The sequence below is a fragment of the Natator depressus genome, chromosome 2 (assembly GCF_965152275.1).
Source record: "Natator depressus isolate rNatDep1 chromosome 2, rNatDep2.hap1, whole genome shotgun sequence".
Taxonomy (NCBI): Eukaryota; Metazoa; Chordata; order Testudines; family Cheloniidae; genus Natator; species Natator depressus.
In genome coordinates, this window is record NC_134235.1 from 102143251 (window position 1) to 102161683 (window position 18433).

At 40.0% G+C, this 18433-nt stretch overlaps 1 protein-coding gene across 2 annotated transcripts in view; it reads right to left on the bottom strand.

Annotated features, from left to right (window-relative positions):
* Positions 1–18433, bottom strand: part of SLC66A2 (solute carrier family 66 member 2) — a 100397-nt gene that overhangs the window by 18255 nt on the left and 63709 nt on the right. The window lies entirely within an intron of this gene.

An 18433-nucleotide genomic window follows, 5' to 3' on the forward strand; every position in this document is an offset into this window, starting at 1 on the left:
TGAAACCTTTGTGATTACATTGCAATAATAAATACAACTGCACTTACCACTTAGCAGAAAACACTTGCAAACTGGCAGTAAAGAGGACATAAACCAGGACAAAAAAAGAGGTCTTTATGCACAACAGATTTCAAGTGTTTAAGAATCGAACTCAATACCTTAAAAAAACACAAACAAAACCACTATAGCAGCAGCAACGCACAGCAAGATTATACCCTTTCCTGGGGTACAACCCAAAGTTCCCAATTTTAAATAGAAATCAGAAGATATTGTTTTGTCACAAGATACCAAGCCAGAGAATGATTAGTAAGCAAATTATTGTTCCTGAATATTCATTTGCATTATAGTAGCACCCAAACGGCCCAATCAGTGCTGGGCTCTCCACAAAACTAGAAAAAGGAGTCCCTGCTGTAGATATAACAATAAAAAGATTATATACACTCGCACACACACCCTTCTACCCCGATATAACACGGTCCTCGGGAGACAAAAAGCTCACCGCTTTATAGGTGAGACCGTGTTATATCGAACTTGCTTTGGCGCCCCCCCCTCGTTCCTTGTTCCCTGACTGACCCCTCCAGAGACCCCCAGGACCCCACCCCCTATCCAACCCCCCTGGCTCCCTGTCCCCTGACTGCCCCGACGCCTATCCAAACCCTCCGCCCCCTGACAGACACTCACCGGCAGGGTGGGAAGCAGAGCAACATGGCCCCAGTCCACTCCACTCCGCCACCTCCCAGCTGCGGCACTCCGCTTCCCACTGCCAGTGAGTGCGGGGAGGTTGGGGAAAGGACGCCCCCCGTACTCACCAGGGTGGACCGGCAGCCCCCCCTTCCCCTAAGTTCCCTGTGCAGCAGCTGCAGAGCAGCTATCAATTGCCGGCAGTTCAGCTGTCCCTCCCCCCACTGCCATGTGCTGCTCCTGCCCTGCCTTGGAGTGGCTCCCGGAGCCTCCTGCTTGCTGTGCGGGGTTGGGGAGGAGAGGGGGGCTAATGTCAGGGTGTCCCCCTCCCCCCTGCTCTGGCACCCCGCTTACTCCATCTCCATAGAGCAGGGACACACATGACAGGGCTCAGGATGGAGGGAGCTTCCTGGCAGCGGCAGCCCTCTCAGCTTGCTGATTAACTTAAAAAGGCAGTGTACTTAAGAGTGGGGTCAGCATACTTAAAGGAGAAATGCGCATCTCTCTCTCTCACACACACGGTGTGTGTCTCTGTCTCTCTCTGCCATGCTGTCTCCCCTCCTTCCATTCGTGCTGCCTTGTAGAGTATGAGGCTACATTAACAACAATGAATTAACCCTTGAGGGCTCAGCCAATTGCTAGTTCATCATTTAGCAGTAAGGCATTCCCTGGGAAATATCCCACCCTCTGACTTCACCACCTCAACCAAGCTTCACAATCATCATCGCTGTGTACCAGTATTAAATTGTTTGTTTAAAACTTATACTGTGTGTGTGTGTGTGTGTCACACCCACACACCCACAAATGTTAAGCGAGAAGTTACTGTATATATAAAACTATCAAAGCAAAATGCTAATAACCTCTCCATGTAGTAACCCAATATGTATCTGAAAGTTCAGCATTAGCAGCCATAGTAACTGGAGATAGGTAAGACCGGCTAGGCTGTAGAACATCCTCCTACTAATGCACAGTTGCTCCCTACAGTCTATTTTTAGGGGTTTATCCAGTCTAGGATAAGTGTCCAAAGGGATGGGGCTTCCACCACTACCCTTAAAAGACTACTCCATAATGTAGTAGGTCTATGTCAGGAAGTTTTTCTTGACAATTAGCTTATATTCCCCCTTTACTTAAACAATGTATTTCATACCTTACTCCAAGTTATAACCCCCTACCACCATGCTAAACAATTCCTCTCCATTCCTGCCTTTCACACCCTTCAGATATCTGTAGACTTATGACATCCCCTCTCCCAAGCTGTCACTGAGCTAAGCATTTTTTCCGCCTTTCATCAGTAAGTCAGTCCCTCCAGCGTCTTCATCATTTTTGTTGCTCTTTCCTGAATTCCTTTACAGTTTGTCTACGTCTTTAATTAATCTACTAACCGCTGTTACCACTAACCACCCAATGACTTTTCACATTGTGCGTCTTCTTGGCCCACGGAATATCATCCTTTCTGATACTTTCATCACAACATATCAATTTGCATTTTTCAAAATTTAAATTTCATTTTTATTTCTTTCCCATATTTCTAGCCTCTCTTGGTCTCTCTGAGGTGTGGGGCACAATTCTGCAACCACTTAGGAATGAGAAGAACTTTACTCACACAAGTAGTTGCACTGAACATTGGCAGAACAAGCAAGGTTTGTAAAATGTGCATTGGAATTTATAGGCTCATAAAGCCACCCTTGTTTCAGAATTCCAGAGTCTCTTAGGTACTGGGGGAAGAAGGAACTCTTTAAAAGCCAAGCCATTTTTTATTAGCCCTCCATTATAAGCCCAGTTTTGACCAACTCCTCCTATAATTTAGCTAAACCACACAAAAAAGTTTTTGTGACACCTCCCAGCTGGGAACATTTTGACCAAATCTAACATGCATCGGGCATTGCATATTTCTGATGTGTGTGTGACAAGAATAAGAGGCCTTTACTTTTCAAAAAATCTCAAGCCATTTTTGGGGAAAAGCACCTCTCAGAAGAGAGTTTGGGGCTAGAAACTCAAAGTTTGGTTTTACTCATCTGTGTCCTATAGAAGCCTTTGAATATTTGGGAAGGTTGGCTGCTTAAGAAAGACGTTATTTGCTATGGATTTCTGAACCAAACCCCCAAACCTTTCTTAAGGTTCTCACTGAAGGCAGAGACAAGTGGAGATATCCCTGGTGTCGAAAGAGCTGCAGTATGAGAGAGAGAGTTTTGGCAACTAGTGGTGGCTGAAAGTTGACAGGGAGCTACGGTTTGTCTACAATATGGAAACTATGCCAGCATAGCTCCATACTAGAGATGCAGCCTACGCCAATAGGAGTGGGTTTTCTGTCAGTGTCAGAACACCACCGCCCAAATGATGTTAGCTATGTCAACAGCAGCCCTCTTCCATCGACAAACCCCCAGTGGAGACACAGCTCTGTTGGCATAGCTACACTGGTCAGGGTTGTGTTTCCCATACCCCTCACCGATGTAGCTATGCCAATGTAACTTTTCAGCAGAGACCAGTGTGGCAAGAAAAGAGACTGCAGCTCACGTTGCTATAGTAGAGGTGACAGCATGAGAAGGTGGCTTCCCATTTTCACCCTGATTTTCTCTGGAGTCCTCTGTGGCCTTGTTGTAGAGCACTGGTTCCCAAACTGGGGGGCACACACCCCCTGGGGGAGCGTGAAGAAATTCCAAGGTGGGGGCGCGAGGCTGTGAAATTTTCATAAAATTTTTTTTAATCAGCATAAATTTTTTTATTTTTTATTGATTTATTTAATAGACCAGACAGTAAATTATATATATATTCTGTGTACATAATAACTATTCATAAAATTGTCCAATTGCAGCCCTATATTATTTAACCACAATAAAGTATTAAGAATCTTCTCATTTTTGATTATGAATATAAGTAGACAAGAATAAAGGTATAACAAAGTACAATAATAATAAAAATACAACTATAAATAAAAGTATATAACTGCAATGTTTTAAAATTTCATACCACAAAATCCAAATATTTTTTAGCCTTTCAACATGTAGGAGTGCCATTTCGGTCGATGGGGAGGCCGAAGAATGATGTAGAAAGCGATGGAACTTTTTAAAACTTCCTAGCTCGCTCACGAGAGTGTTCGAGACTGTTCTATCGTGGGAATGGTTACCTCCACCACTCACCACGCAAGACCAGCTACTTGCCGGACTGGTGGTGGGGTATATATAGGGCAGCATGCGTCCGTACGTAATAGTAGTAGTAAATAAATGTTTGTGATAACTCAAATTAACTTGCATCCGTTATTATTCACGAATCAGGAAAATTATTTTTATAGATTTTTTTATTAGTATATTTTGGCCACGATTAAGAAAAGGAAGTATGATGAAGACTACATTAAGTATGGTTTCACTGTCATGGAAAAAACCAGGATTGATCATCCTCAATGTGTAGTATGCCACGCAGTTCTCAGCAATGATGCCTTGAGACCTACTCATCTTGAGTGACACTTGACATAGAACCACAGCGCTTTGAAAGACAAACCAAAAGAGTTTTTTTGCTGCTAAACTTCGAAATTTAAAAACGCATGAAGCTGGACACTACTGGAGCTTTTCATCAAGTGTTGGCCAAAGTGGTAGAAGCATCTTATCAACTGTCATTGCTCATCGCTAAAGCCAAGAATGAGCATATAAGAGGAGAAACTCTTGTGAAGCCTTGCTTGTTGAAAGCAGCTGATAGTGTGCTTGGTGCCGAAAGCAAGAAAAAGATATCGGAAATTTCGCTTTCTGACAATTCCGTGAAACATCGCATCGATGACATGGCAAAAGATCTAAAACTTCAAGTTGTGGAGGCAGTGAAAGCTTCTCCTTTTTTCGCAAGTCAGTGCGACGATACCACTGACGTAGCACAATGCTGTCAGTTGCTTGTCTACGTTCGATTCATTAACAATGGAACTGTGAAAGAAGAGCTGCTTTTTTCAAAGGAATTGACAACCACATCAAAGGCTTCTGATGTTATGAAAATGGTTTCCAACTTTTTTTTGAAGAAAATGGACTTTCGTGGGAAAAACTGGTTGGTGTATGCACAGACGGTGTTCCAGCGATGCTTGGCTCTTGCTCTGGATTTGTGACATTGGTGAAATAAAAAAATCCAGCCGTAACCACGACTCACTGCGTCATACACAGACAAGTGTTGGCTGATAAAACCCTTCCAGATGACGTGACTCGTTGAATTTGGCCATCAAAGTTGTCAATTTTGTGAAGAACAGTGCTTTAAATACGAGACTTTTTGCAGCTCTTTGCGCGAATTTGGGAGCGGATCATAAAATTCTTTTGTTTCACACGGAGGTACGATGGCTTTCCAAAGGGAACATGCTTTTGAGATTATTCGAACAAAGATGAAGTGGAAATTTTCCTCAAGCAACAGAAAAACGAAGAGTTATATCATACGTTTACAAACCAAACGTTTCAACTTTCACTGGCATACCTCATGGACATTTTTGAACAATCTCAATTTGAAGCTGAAAGGAAACAATGCTGCAAACATTATAGTGCACCACGATGCCATCAAAGCATTTACGGAAAAAATCAAGCTTTGGAAACGTCAAACGCAAGCTCAGACGCCTAACTTTTCATCTTTTCCAACATTTTCATCACTCGCTGAAAATGAAGGTTTCCAAGAACTTTGTAACGAGGAGGCAAAGAACAAAATTGTGTTTCATCTGGACTGCCTTGCTGACGAATTCATCCACTATTTTCCAGAAAACTTTTCTGGCAACCTCGTTCCTAAATTAGCACGTAATCCGTTCAATGTTGATGTCAATTCATTGCCAGAAGTATTGCAAGAACAAGCACTCAAAATGAAATGCGATTCAAGTGCAAAAGATATTTTCGAAAACTTAAGCCTGGAGGAATTTGGGATAAAATATTTCCCAATTTACCCAAAAGTTGGAGAAGAAGCGCTACCTATTATTCTTCTGTTTTCGTCGACGTACCTCTGTGAAAAAAGCTTTTCAAGTTTAGTCATAATAAAAACGAAACAAAGGAATTGACTGGATATCAAAAACTATTTGCATTGCGCACTTTCATCTTTCAAACCTAGGATTTCCCAACTCGTAAAGAAAATGCAGCAGCATCCTTCACATAAAATTTGTTTTGTTTATGCTATTTCTTATTTTAAATTACATTTTTATTAAATTTTTGTGCCAAGAAAAACTATTTGTGCTTATTTTTAATTTTAAATAAAAAAAATGATACCAAGTTTTTGTGTTTATTTTTAATTTTAAATTACGAATTGAATTTGTAAAAAGGGGGGTTGGATGATGGTAAAGGAGAGGTGGGGGGCATGAGGGTTTCTCAAAAATTAAAAAGGGGGCATGATGCCTAAAAGTTTGGGAACCAATGTTGTAAAGCACTGAGAATGCAATGGGAGGGAGGGGGCAGTGTTGATGGCAGCAGCATGCAGACATTGAGAAGAGCAGTGTAATGACCCAAAGCATGGAAGTAGGTGGGCCCAAGGCCAATAGAGTGGGAGCCAGAAGGGCCATTTGGCCTGGGCCTCAAGCTCAAAGGGGGCCTCAAATTTAGACACTTGTTAATTTTTTGGCATTTGATAAGTTTCGCAACTTGTTTTTATGCGCATCCCCATCAGAACCAAAATGTGACACTGTGACACACACACACACACACACTCAGCTTAGAGCTGCAAATTTAAGCAAATAAGAGATGTGATTTGGTCAAAGATATAATTTTATTGTTAACTGATAGATTTTGTCATATTAAAGAGTTTTAAATGTTCATAAATATTAATAAAAATATATCGGTTCTGATGGCACAAGATTAGACCATGTGTCGTCATTTTTTATTTTTATTATGGATAGAGGCCTCAAAAGCTGGAAGTGGCCTGGGCCTCTCTGGACTTCTGAAGGGCCTGGGTGGGCCAGAGTTTAGGTATTAAATTAGGCTGCGGTGGGAAGTTGCAAACTGAGCAGAGCAAATGGCAGACAAACCACAGATTTTGTTGAAATAGGGGGGAATATTTGCTCCTTGAAATAAGATTCAGACAGTTTTCTACCAACATCTCATTAGTTTAGGGCATGCTCTGTGCTCACTTTGCATGCCCGGAAAATACAGTACAGTAGAGTATGCTCCTTCTGTCAGACCAATCAGTTTGAATGTGCTGTATATTATTCCTGCTGAAGTGACACTCTTAGTGGGGAGGGGAGGAACCCAAGCCTACCATATTCAAAGGGTCACTCCCCCTCCACCCTTCCCATTGCTATTAGAACCAAAAATGGTGGCTGGAAGTCACAAATTCAAACTTTGTCATAGCACTGAAATTTGGTCTAGAAAATAAACATCTTAACACAAAGTTACAAATCCTTTCATGTTAATGGTTTTTTTTCCAAGTCTCCCACAGCTCACCATTTGCTACTATATTTTTTGTAGCCACAGTAAGTTCTATTAAAAGTTTCTCGATGACTGTTGCACCAAACCACTGTTTAACAGAGGGAGATAAACAGTGTACCAAGCCTTTATACTGGAGGATCTCCAAGCATTTCACCAACATTTAATTAAGGTATTATTTCCAGTTTGCAGATGGGGAAAATAGATAAGGTACAGGGAGACACTAAGTGACCTGACTAAAGTCACAGATGGGGTCAATTTAATAGCTGCAATTAGAACCCAGGAATCTCTGTTTCCCAGACTTGCGTTCAGGACACTATACCATACCTTCCTCACCAACAACGTGATGGGGCATTAGGAAACATTGTGAGGGCCATAAACAAGGTACTGCAAGTAAGGGAAATGTATATAAAAAAACCAAAACAGACTCTCTTTACTACTGCCAGATGTATGGAGGCATGAGATGGAAGAAAGAAGTTCTTTTTATAAAAGTACATTTATGATTTGGTTGACATTATGGAGATAGAGTGGGATAATATACATGACTAGACTGTCAACAGAAGTATTTTGAATGAGCAAGGAAAGCAATCAACAGATGAAACAGGAGAAGATCAAAATGCTTAACAGCTATTTTACAATCAGTGTTCACTGAAAAGGACAACTGTAGCCCAGATAATTGGTGCCATAATACCTAACAAGGAAAGAAAAAGGTCACTAGGCAAAACGATGAAGGTACACGTTAAAGAATGCCAGGTTACCATTCACATAGCTGAAATATCAGAAGCACTGACAATTATTTTTGAAGAATCATGAAGTCCCAGAAGAATGAAAAACGTTAAATGTTAAGTATTTGAAGAAGGGTAACACACACTCAAGGAATACAGATGCCTACATTTAATGTTACTAGAATAGTTAAAGCAAGCAATTTGTAGGTACTTTGCGGAAAACAAGGTATTAGCCAACATGGGTTAACTTAGGGGATAAAGGAAAAAGACAACTGACATAGTGCATCTTGACTTCAATAATGGATTCGAAGGAATTCCACATAAGACACTTGTAACAGTAGCAGAAGTAAGTAATAAGTAGTAGTAATACTCTGCACTTATACAGCAACTTCCGTTTATGCTCATTGTTGAAACCCTGATGTCTCAATATGACACCGTCTTTTCTGTAGGCCAGCTCCTACCTGTTCCATTGAAAACTGCAGTTCTTTTTCATACCACTAGTCCAGGAACCGTGTTTGTAAATGTTCTTTGGTCCTGAAAGTGTTTGTACTGACTTCAGAGCATTTCTTGTCCTGCCAGGTCAGATTTCAACCCATAAATCCACATTGTTCTGATTACTATCTTGATTTTTCCACTTCAGCTTTAACTTGTTAGCAGCTGCTGTTTCAAGAATGACTAGTTAGAGATTAAATTATACCATGGAAACTGGGATTCCCATTATATAAAACTAGATGGAAATGGGGAAATTGCCTTTTCTGCATTATAACTGGCAAAGTGTTCAATAAACACTTCTGTTCTGTGTTTGGTAAAAAGATTATGTTTCACATCATATGATGATTGAACACTTTCTATTCCACTCATAACTCAGGTGGATGTTAAACAGCAGTTACTAATGTTAAATATTTTTTAAATCAGCAGTCCAGATAACCTGTATCCAAGAACTTTAGAAGAGTTGGAAAGGTGCTCACTGGACTGCTAATGCTGATTTTCAATAACTCTTGGAACACTAAGGAAGCTCCAGAAGACTGAAAGAAAGCTAATATTGTGCCAATATTTAAAGAGGGTAAACGGAATGATCTGGTGTCACTGGTGGGACTGCTTCATAGCGCCTCCTGAGGTGCCAAGTATGGCTCTGCAGGAGCTTCTCGCCTTAACCCATACGTTTTGGCAGCCTGCTTGGAGCAGGGTGTCCTGTGCCATAAGCTCGGTTTCAGTCTCTACACAGTAAAATAAAAATAAACTCAGAATTTGGCCATCCGCCTTCCATATACAAACTGAAAGGCAAGCACTTAGTTGCAGCACGTGAAGGCAAGGCCATGACCTGGCCCTGGGGTTCTGAGCCAGCAATGAGGAGTTCCTCCTCTGTCCAGTCTCACTCAACACTCCCCTGATAAGAAGCAGACAAGCCGCCTTAACTGGCCTGCTGGCCCCCAGTTGGGCTCTGCTGGCCCCAATACCCCAGGGCAGTGCTGGGGGGTGGGGTCTGCGCAGCAGGGAATGGGGTTGGAGCTGAGTAGGTGGTGCCCCCTCCTCACAGTCAGTCCTGGCCCTGACGCTAGGAGGCTGTACGGCCTCTGGGCCTAGAAAATCTCGTTAGTAACCTAGCCTGAGCAGAGAGATGTCTGGACACCAATGCCTCCAGCAAGGAGGACCTGGTAGACCAAATCACACTTGGGTAATTATAGGTCTGTTAGCCTGACATTGATACAGGGCAAAATAATGTAACCACTGATATGGGATGAGATTAATAGAATGAAAGGGGGGGGAAGATAATTAATGCCAAAACATGGGTTTATGGAAAATAGATCCTGTCAAACTAACTTGGTATCTTTTCTTGATGAGATTACAAGTTTGGCTGATAAAGGTAACAGCATTGATGTAATATACTTAGGCTTCTGTAAGACATTTGACTCATGACATTTTGATTAAAAAAACAGAATGATACAAAATTAACATGTCACACATTAAATGGATTAAAAACTGGCTAACTGAAAGGTCTCAAAATGCAATTGTAAGCGAGGAATCATCACAATAAAGCACGTTTGTTTCTAATGAGGTCCTGCAGGAATCTATTCTTGGCTCTATATTTTTTAACATTTTTATCAACAATCAGAAAATCATCACTAAAAGTCTGTAAATGACACAAAGATTAGGAGAGTGATAAATAAGGAAGAGAACAGGTCACTGACACAGAGCAATCTGGATTGCTTGGTAAGCTGGGCACAAGCAAACAACATGCATTTTAATATGGCCAACCATCAAGTTATACAACTGGAAACAAAGAATGCAGGCCATACTTACATGATGGGGGACTCTGTCCTAGGAAGCAGTGACTCTTGAAGAAGACTTAGGAATCATAGTGGATAATCAGCTGAACACGAGCTCCTATTACAGCACTGTTTCCAAAAAGGTTAGGGCAATCTTTGGATGTATAAGCAGGAGAATCTCGAATAGGAGGTTAAATTACCCCTATATTTGGCACTGATGCGACCACCACTGGAATAGCGTGTCCAGTCCTGGACACACTATTCACACAATTCAAGAAGGATGTTGACAAATTGGAGAGGGTCCAGAGAAGAGCCATAAGAATGATTAAAGGATTGGAAAAACATGCTTTATAGAAACAGACTCAAGGAACTCAATCTATTTAGCTTAACAAAGAAGTGAAGGGGTGACTTGATCACAATTTATAAATACATACATGGGAACAAAAATTGGATAATGAGCTCTTCAATCTAGCAGACAAAGGTATAACAAGATCCAGTGGCTGGAAGGTGAAGCTGGACAAATTCAGAGTGGAAATAAGGTGGAAATTTTTAACGCTAATGGTAACCCAACCACTGAAACAATTTACCAACTGTTGTGGTGGATTCTCCATCACTGGCAATATTAAAATCAAGACTGGATATTTTGCAAAGAGATGTGTTCGAATTCAAACAGGAATTAATTCAGGGAAGTCCTATGGCCGGTGTTATACCAGAAATCAGACTAGATCATCACAGTGGTCCCTTCTGGCCTTATCTATGAAAAACAACAGTTCGATTGCTAGTAGTTCATGGTAGCAGCTGCTTAAATCAGGATGGTAATCACAAGGCCATTATTTTAAAATGAAGTATGTTGCAAATTGATGGAGCTACAGTAACACATTATTTGTATCCTTGGTAAAGTGATCTTTTTCCAGTGTCCTACAGCATTCATTTTACAGCCTGGCTGATTTGCAAGGGAGAGAAGCTTAATGCTCTTGCTGGTCTCTTGGAATAGCAATGTGTTTTGAGCATTGAGATAGGAAGACGCTGACTTTAGAGCAGTGTAACTAGCAATCTCCGGTTTTTAGCCATGCCAAACATTTAAAAAGAAATAATCTTGCCATATTTAAAAGGAAAATTCCCATTTAGGCCTCGATCCTGCAGACAATGGGAAACTCTCATTTAATTCCTATTCTTCTGATTAGTGACAATCAGAAACTGGGGTTAGAAAATGTAAGCCAATATTGCTCTTACTTGCTTCCTAAAACTTTAAAACTGCGGTCACATTATTGATTTAAGGCTGTTGTTTTTCTTTTTACATTTCAATTTTATTGCATTTCTGTGCTTCTGCTGAGCTGTCCAATGAAGATGCAGCCAGCATCACTTTCATTTGAACTAAATTCATTCATTGTTAATCCAGAACTAAGGTACTGTACATATGCACAGTTGTTTTGTTTCACAGAGAGAAAAATTCCTGAAGACGTAGCAAAGAGTAATATTCTGGTGTTATTTTCAATATTTTATTTTTAGTCTAAAATTCTCTTTAAAATAAAAAAAATAGTGGTGTCATTTTCAGATTGTTTCCCTGTCTGCTGAAGTCAAAAATTATCCAGAGACCAAAGTCTATTTCAACTCATTGAAAATTCCTAGCTTCAGGTTTTTCTAATTTGTTTAGATCAGCACAAAAAAAAAAAAAAAATTCAAAGTAGACAAGCTCAGGCATCAGATTCCCTGTGTGTGTTGCCAAAAATGCATCCGCTCACCATGACTCATCCTGTTCTGTCAGTGTACCTCAATCATAATTGCAGCCCATTCTTCAACACCAATCTGGTACTTAGTGATTAAAATGGTCCTTTTACAACTGCTCTTTAAAGTACGTGCCTGCAGTGATATAAATACAGATGGAAAATCCCTCAACTCACAATAACCTTTCCAGGGGTCAAACTAACTATTTTACCAGAGCCAAGAATCTCTGGACCAATGTAAAACAGTGGTTAAGCCACTGAAGTCAGAAATGTTTATGCCGATGTAAGGAAGATACATACGCCCTCTGTCTGTAAATGGAAGATAGCTGGTATGAACAGCTGCACTGTACCCCAAAAAAAAAAACATAACAAAAAAGAAAAACCACCATCCAGCAAAACAAATCTTATCTCTCACTGAGAAATGTGGTTTATTTTATATTTTCAGAACAAGCTGGTAAGACAACTTTGGGGGAGAGGGAGCAAGCAAGATATCCGAGGACACATATGCCTCAGATTTTTTTTTGTAAAGAAGAACAGCTATATGTACTGCACATATTATATTAGATCAGTGGTTCTCACACTTTTGTACTGGTGACCCCTTTCACATAGTAAGCCTCTGAGTGTGACCCTCCCCTTATAAATTAAAAGCACTTTTTTATATAGTTAACACTATTATAAACGCTGAAGGCAAAGCGGGGTTTGGGGTGGAGGCTGACAGCTTGTGACACCCCCCCCCCATGTAAGAACTTTGTGACCCCCTGAGGGGTCCTGACCACCAGTTTGAGAACCCCTGTATTAAATAGTTCTCAGACATAAGGCGGCTTATAAACTGGCTTATAGCTATGTTATACCTCACTATAATAATACTCTTACAGTCAGAAGTGTATTAAAATTTGCAATTCTTGGCTCCCAGGGCTTGAGAGACAATGAATATAGACTGTTTTTCTTCAGTGAGTTATGATTCTTTTACAGGGGAATTCCAGTAACCCCAGTAGTATTGCTACAGAAGAGGCAAAAATCAGCATTTGCTTTGAGTTCTCATTTTTCCCCAGTTTCAGACCACACTGAGTTGTAACCTGACCTTTATAATACCTTAACTCTCCCACACAGCCTTTATGGAACAGATTTTCCAAGTTAGGCATGTATAGTTAGTTGTGTGAGCCTACCTTACGCATACAAAATGCCAAATTTATAAGTGTATGTGCCCGTACGTATCTGATTCAGACATTTGCACCTGTGCAAGGCCTGTAGGTACCCAACTGGTTACGTGAGAGTGCACAAAGCTGAATTACATGCCCACAAATTAGCTTTGCACAATTATTTGCCATGCCTAATTGGAGATCCCCATCTACATCTGTTTACAAAGTCCATGCAATTCTTTATGGCTTCACATTAGCCGGGCAATTAAGCACAATGTGGCAGGAAGTCAATGCATTATAGAATTCCAGATCTTTGAAAACAACAGAAGCCCTGAGAGGCACCCTCCCCACCTCTGATCTCACCTTTCTACAAGTCCCTGGTTCATCAGCATTTCAGGCTGGGCAGAGTCCCTGCTCCTGCAAATCCTTCTGACCGTGGCAAGGTCGGATCCCTGCTCAGAGAAGAGCCATTCTGCTCTTAAATACGGCCTCTGACTCCATGCCATATACTCACACCAAGGTCTTATCTTCATTGTTAAAATAAGGTGTAGTTTCTACCCTGGATTTACTAACGTGTATGAGCTATCCCCAGTGAAGATGAGAAAAACTCTCCAAAGTCAACCCCTAGAGTGGGTATAGGGCTGTTTCTCTCATGGTAAAACTATAGTGTCCAGTCTTCACCTCACGATAGCTCATGTGCCTTAGTTACCCCAAAGTAACTAGTAGTGAAGACAAAGCCTGAAAAGTCCATACCCACCAGTCATGTTTCCCCCACCCTGTTGCAGGTTGGATTGTAGCGAGACCATTGTTTCATTGGGGTTGACCAGTATTTGAGAATCATTCCAAGTCGATGACCCCAATCTGAAGTCTTGATGGCTCTCAGCGATGGTCTTTCAACAAAGCGTCAAACAGCTTTCCTTGGACAGGGCAGCTGTCTGGGATGCAGAACCATTCATTGCCCAGGGTCAAGACCAGACTTGTGAAGTCACAGTGCTGATATTTCCACACACAGTACAACACAGAGTTCATAATCTGATGCAGATTATTGATCAGAGAGCCATTCTGTCACAAGGCCTATATGGATTTTCTGCTCTGAAATAAGTGCAAGAAACAGTGCCAGGAGTACTATACTACATCATCAAACCCAACAACAACAAAGCCAGAATCTCTGCTTGCTGGAAGAGAAACATTCTGCATGGAAACTTTTGTTCATCAAGTTTCTGAAGCGTTCAGAACTTTTTCATATGTTATACTTGTGTATAAAGAACAATCTTTTGTCCTCTTCGATATCATACTTTTGCAGATAGTATGATTAACTCTGTATTTCAGGGCTCCAAAGTTTGGGGATTACTTTTTTTTGCTTTCTTCAGTGTGATGTAAAAGAGTAAATGAATTATAGTAAAATCATTAATCATGCATTTAATTCACCTCAGTAACAATTAGATTACTCTTTCATAATAGGAAAAAATAGGTGACTTGACAGGATCCCAAACTGAATAGAGATTAAATTAAGTAATCATTTCCTTGATAGATATTAACTTTGCCTTTTTCATGAGCTGTGGTACCTTTTTCAAGATTAGTCCAATAATTAATGGGATTATAAATGTACTGTCTAGATTTTCAATTCTGCAAAAATATCTAAATGTTGGAACAGAGCCCCATGTTCCTATAAAGTACTAATTTTAAAGACAAATTTGGTGAGTCATTTAAGAGCCATTGTGGAATTTTCTATTCTTCACATCAGCATTTGTCCTAAATATTTATTTAATAACGGAAAATTTTTACCCCTGAGCCATCATTCCAAGACACACTGTCCTGGCTTACTATAATGAAAGGCTATGATTCAGCATACATCTCCCCTGACTTAAAATTTCTCTGCCTCCTCCCATGCCCAAGTTTTCTCTTTGGTCTCTGCTCCCTCGAGCCTGCAGCACAGTAACCCTCTGGTAGGCACACGGCTGATATTACTACAAACAAAGAAAAAGGAGTGGACATAAAAAATAAAATTTATCTCAAAATAAAAGAGCCACTTGCATGGAGTCAGATGAGTTCTTACTACAAGTTGTTTCTGGCAAATGGTGGGGAGCAGAATATCTTTAGTATTGAATCAAATAAATTGTACCAAATTTATACAGATGTATGCATGTTGATTATACATCAGCTTAGATTTATTTGCCAAACTCAGAATCCATGGAAATCCCTTATTAGAGTCTCAGAACTCTGAAACGTATTTCAACTTGAATCTACATAAATTTTCAGACATTGTATCATTCTCAGCCAATCAGAGCGCACGGTTATTGTACAGTCACTGACCCATAACTGTAAATTTTGACTGGTTGCTGGAGTGATCTGACAGGCACAGTGACTGTATTTTATTCCATATACATTCAAGTCCCTGCACTCTGACTCAGGAATATCACCAGCCATAATACACATATAATCAGATTGCACAGCTGGTTCTCAATAATTCTACAGTGCTTATACAAATTCCCCTGATCTGACTACTGCCCACAACAAACATGGCTACAACACCACCACCGCCCACTCTGCCAGCCCTCTCAATACCAGATGTTGCATGCATTTTTCGTTGAGTGAAGGACAGTAGCCAACTGAAATGCACAGATAAGATTACTAAGAGCACATAGTATAGCAACTTGAGACTGCTCTCTATTCATTTTTCACTAACAACCATACATTCCTTTAACACCTTTCTTCATCTTTGGTCTCTGAGTTCACTTACTGGGATGCAGATAATGCCCTCAAGTGATCATTTAACTATTACTACCATAGCTGCTAGGAGCCAGAGACATGGACCAGGACCCAATAGTGTGAGGCACTGTACCAACACAGAACAAAAAGATGGTCCCTGCCCCAAAGAGCTTCCAATGTAGTGTTCATTTCTTGTACGCCTGCTGCAGAAGCAACACAGTATCAGAGAAGGGAACTCCTGACCCAGCAGACCCAGGAATTGGCTTTTGTATTAGGCCAAAGTAAAAATTCATCTATCACGTCACTTATTTTCCCTCCTCAGATATTGTTTTAATTTAGAAAATGATTAATTTGTTAAAGTAAAAATATGCATAACACATCAGATACTACTCCCTACCTGGCTCTAATTTAGAAAGACATTAACCTTTTGCCATATGTCAGCAATTAATGAATCTAATAAGATTTTTGTACTCTGACAGACAGTATATATGCTAATCCCACGTAAAAAGCGGTAAGCAGTCAAAATTCCAACAGGCACCCATTATAACCATACGAAGTCGGGCCCCAAGCCTCTAAACACATAAGCATGGGTATAACTTTTTTCATGTGAGTAGACCTACTGAAGTCAGATGGCATTATTCACCTGAGTATAGCTACATAAATGCTTAAGTGTTTGCAGGACTAGGGTTTTTGTCATATCCATAACAGTGTGTGGGGTGGGATGGGGAAGGTCATAGGAAACAAATTTGGAACAGTTCCCTCCACAAAAATAATTTCATAATTTGTGTATAATGTACAGATCATACTTATTTAATAGTAATAGTACAGTAGTGCCAAAAGACACCAACTGAGTTCGGGATCCCATATTGATAGGCAGCGTATATATACACATTCTAAAATAATTACATAAATTGCAATATATTCTGAGAAACTGTTTATTGGAGGATGAATTTTCCTTGAAGACAGAAACAGCACAAAATTTTAGGAGACTACTTCCTACTTGTGCATTTCAAGAAATATCGTTAGATCTATTAAAAACAAATATTCTGTATGATCAGTTACTGATACCATCCATAAATGTCATGCAAAACATGCCAGCCACTGCTTTCAGGAAAAAAAGGAACAAATTGCATAAAAGCCACAGAACATGCTGACACATCAGCCCAACACCACCAAAAGCTTTTTATTTTAAAGGTAGTGTGAAATAGCTTTCATTACTATTTTCTTCAGTAAATGCAACCCTCTTTCCCCAGCTAGAAGCTGTACATGTTAAAATAAGATATCTGCAGTTCTATGCCGTGTATGCTTCACAGAGAAACAACTGTGCTTGAATAGAAAGCACTTCTTTGATTTTTGCTAATTCCAGTCCCCATAGGGTAAGTAAGAAAAACATACGGTTACCTGGTCGTAGCTATCATAATACAACACTATTACACATGGAAGGGAAAGGCCAAATGAGAGCATGATTGAGGTCTGGCACTTAAAAATCCCTTTTCTCTTGGATACCACAGATACAGAATTTCTTTTGGCAATGAGTATGCACGAAATGCATAAATATTTACATGAAAACTCCTGACTCCCCCCAGTGCCAAGGGTACTACCAATCGTAAGATGCCTCGAGCATCGAAGCAAACAAATATCAAAACATTTCCTTGAAAACGTTCCAAACTAGAGAAGCACTTTCAGCAGGTACCTAAAATACCTCTAATCCAAGCCAAACAAGCAAAGGGAATATGGACAGCAGACCCAGGAAGTGGTTTCTGTATCTGGCCAAAGCAAAAGTTTTCTGATGATAATCTTGTGAGAAAAAAAATAATTGGAAGACAGCTGTATTGATAAAGGGTCAAGAATGATAGTGCTGGGCAAATGGAACTTGCTGCTGTATTGGTTCAAAGGATTAGTGAAATAACACAATACAGTGGTCACTTTTAAAAATTTTACAGTTGCTTTTGCAACTAAGTAACATTATCTCGAGATGTACAGTGGGCATGGTGGTAATGTAATCTAGTCTAACATTCCGAATGGTGGATATGAGATCAAAGTTTTCTTTCACTCAGTTGTTCACAAACGGTCACCCAATAAGGAGTCTACATTTTTAAGTTTCTAGTTTGTAATTTTTAATATCATCATTTTATTTATTTTCACATGAATAGAAGTCATATATAAGAATGAACAGCCAATATGAAAAAAAAAAAATCACAGAAGGTACCATTAAATAGTAAAAATAGTTAATTAACAAAAATTGTGTGAACTAGACTGCCAGAAATTATTACACACAAATTCAAACTATTTTCCCTATCTTTGGTGGTTTTGGTATGTGTCAGTTTCCCCCCTATACACTCCCAATAAACAACACTTTCCAAATTCGGTTAAAATAAGACATTGACATTGGTGTCATGCCTCATGTAGTGATTTGCAAGAGACTGTGAAGATATAACTTATAATTGGGAGATTAATTTTTTAAATTAAAAATATTGTTGATTTATTTTTTAATGGAAGTCCCACTAATGGGCTCAATCAGTCCATTGGTAAATCTTTTAAGTTTCAGAAAGGGGTCTTATGTCACTTATTACTGAATCTTTACGTGACAAGTGGTGCCAGATCCTTGTTTCCTATAAATACTGCCCCAAAAGCCACAGAACAGGAAGTGATGAAACAAGCCAATGAGCCTGCAGTGATCAGACAGAATATGTCTTAGATCATCAGCAGTTACAGACAGATCCAAAGACCAGTGCAGCCAATGGCAAGACTCCCACTGACTTCAGTAGGCTTTGGATTAGGTCTCTGGTACCACAGTGGTAGATGCTGTGTTTAAAAAAAATTAAAAAAAAA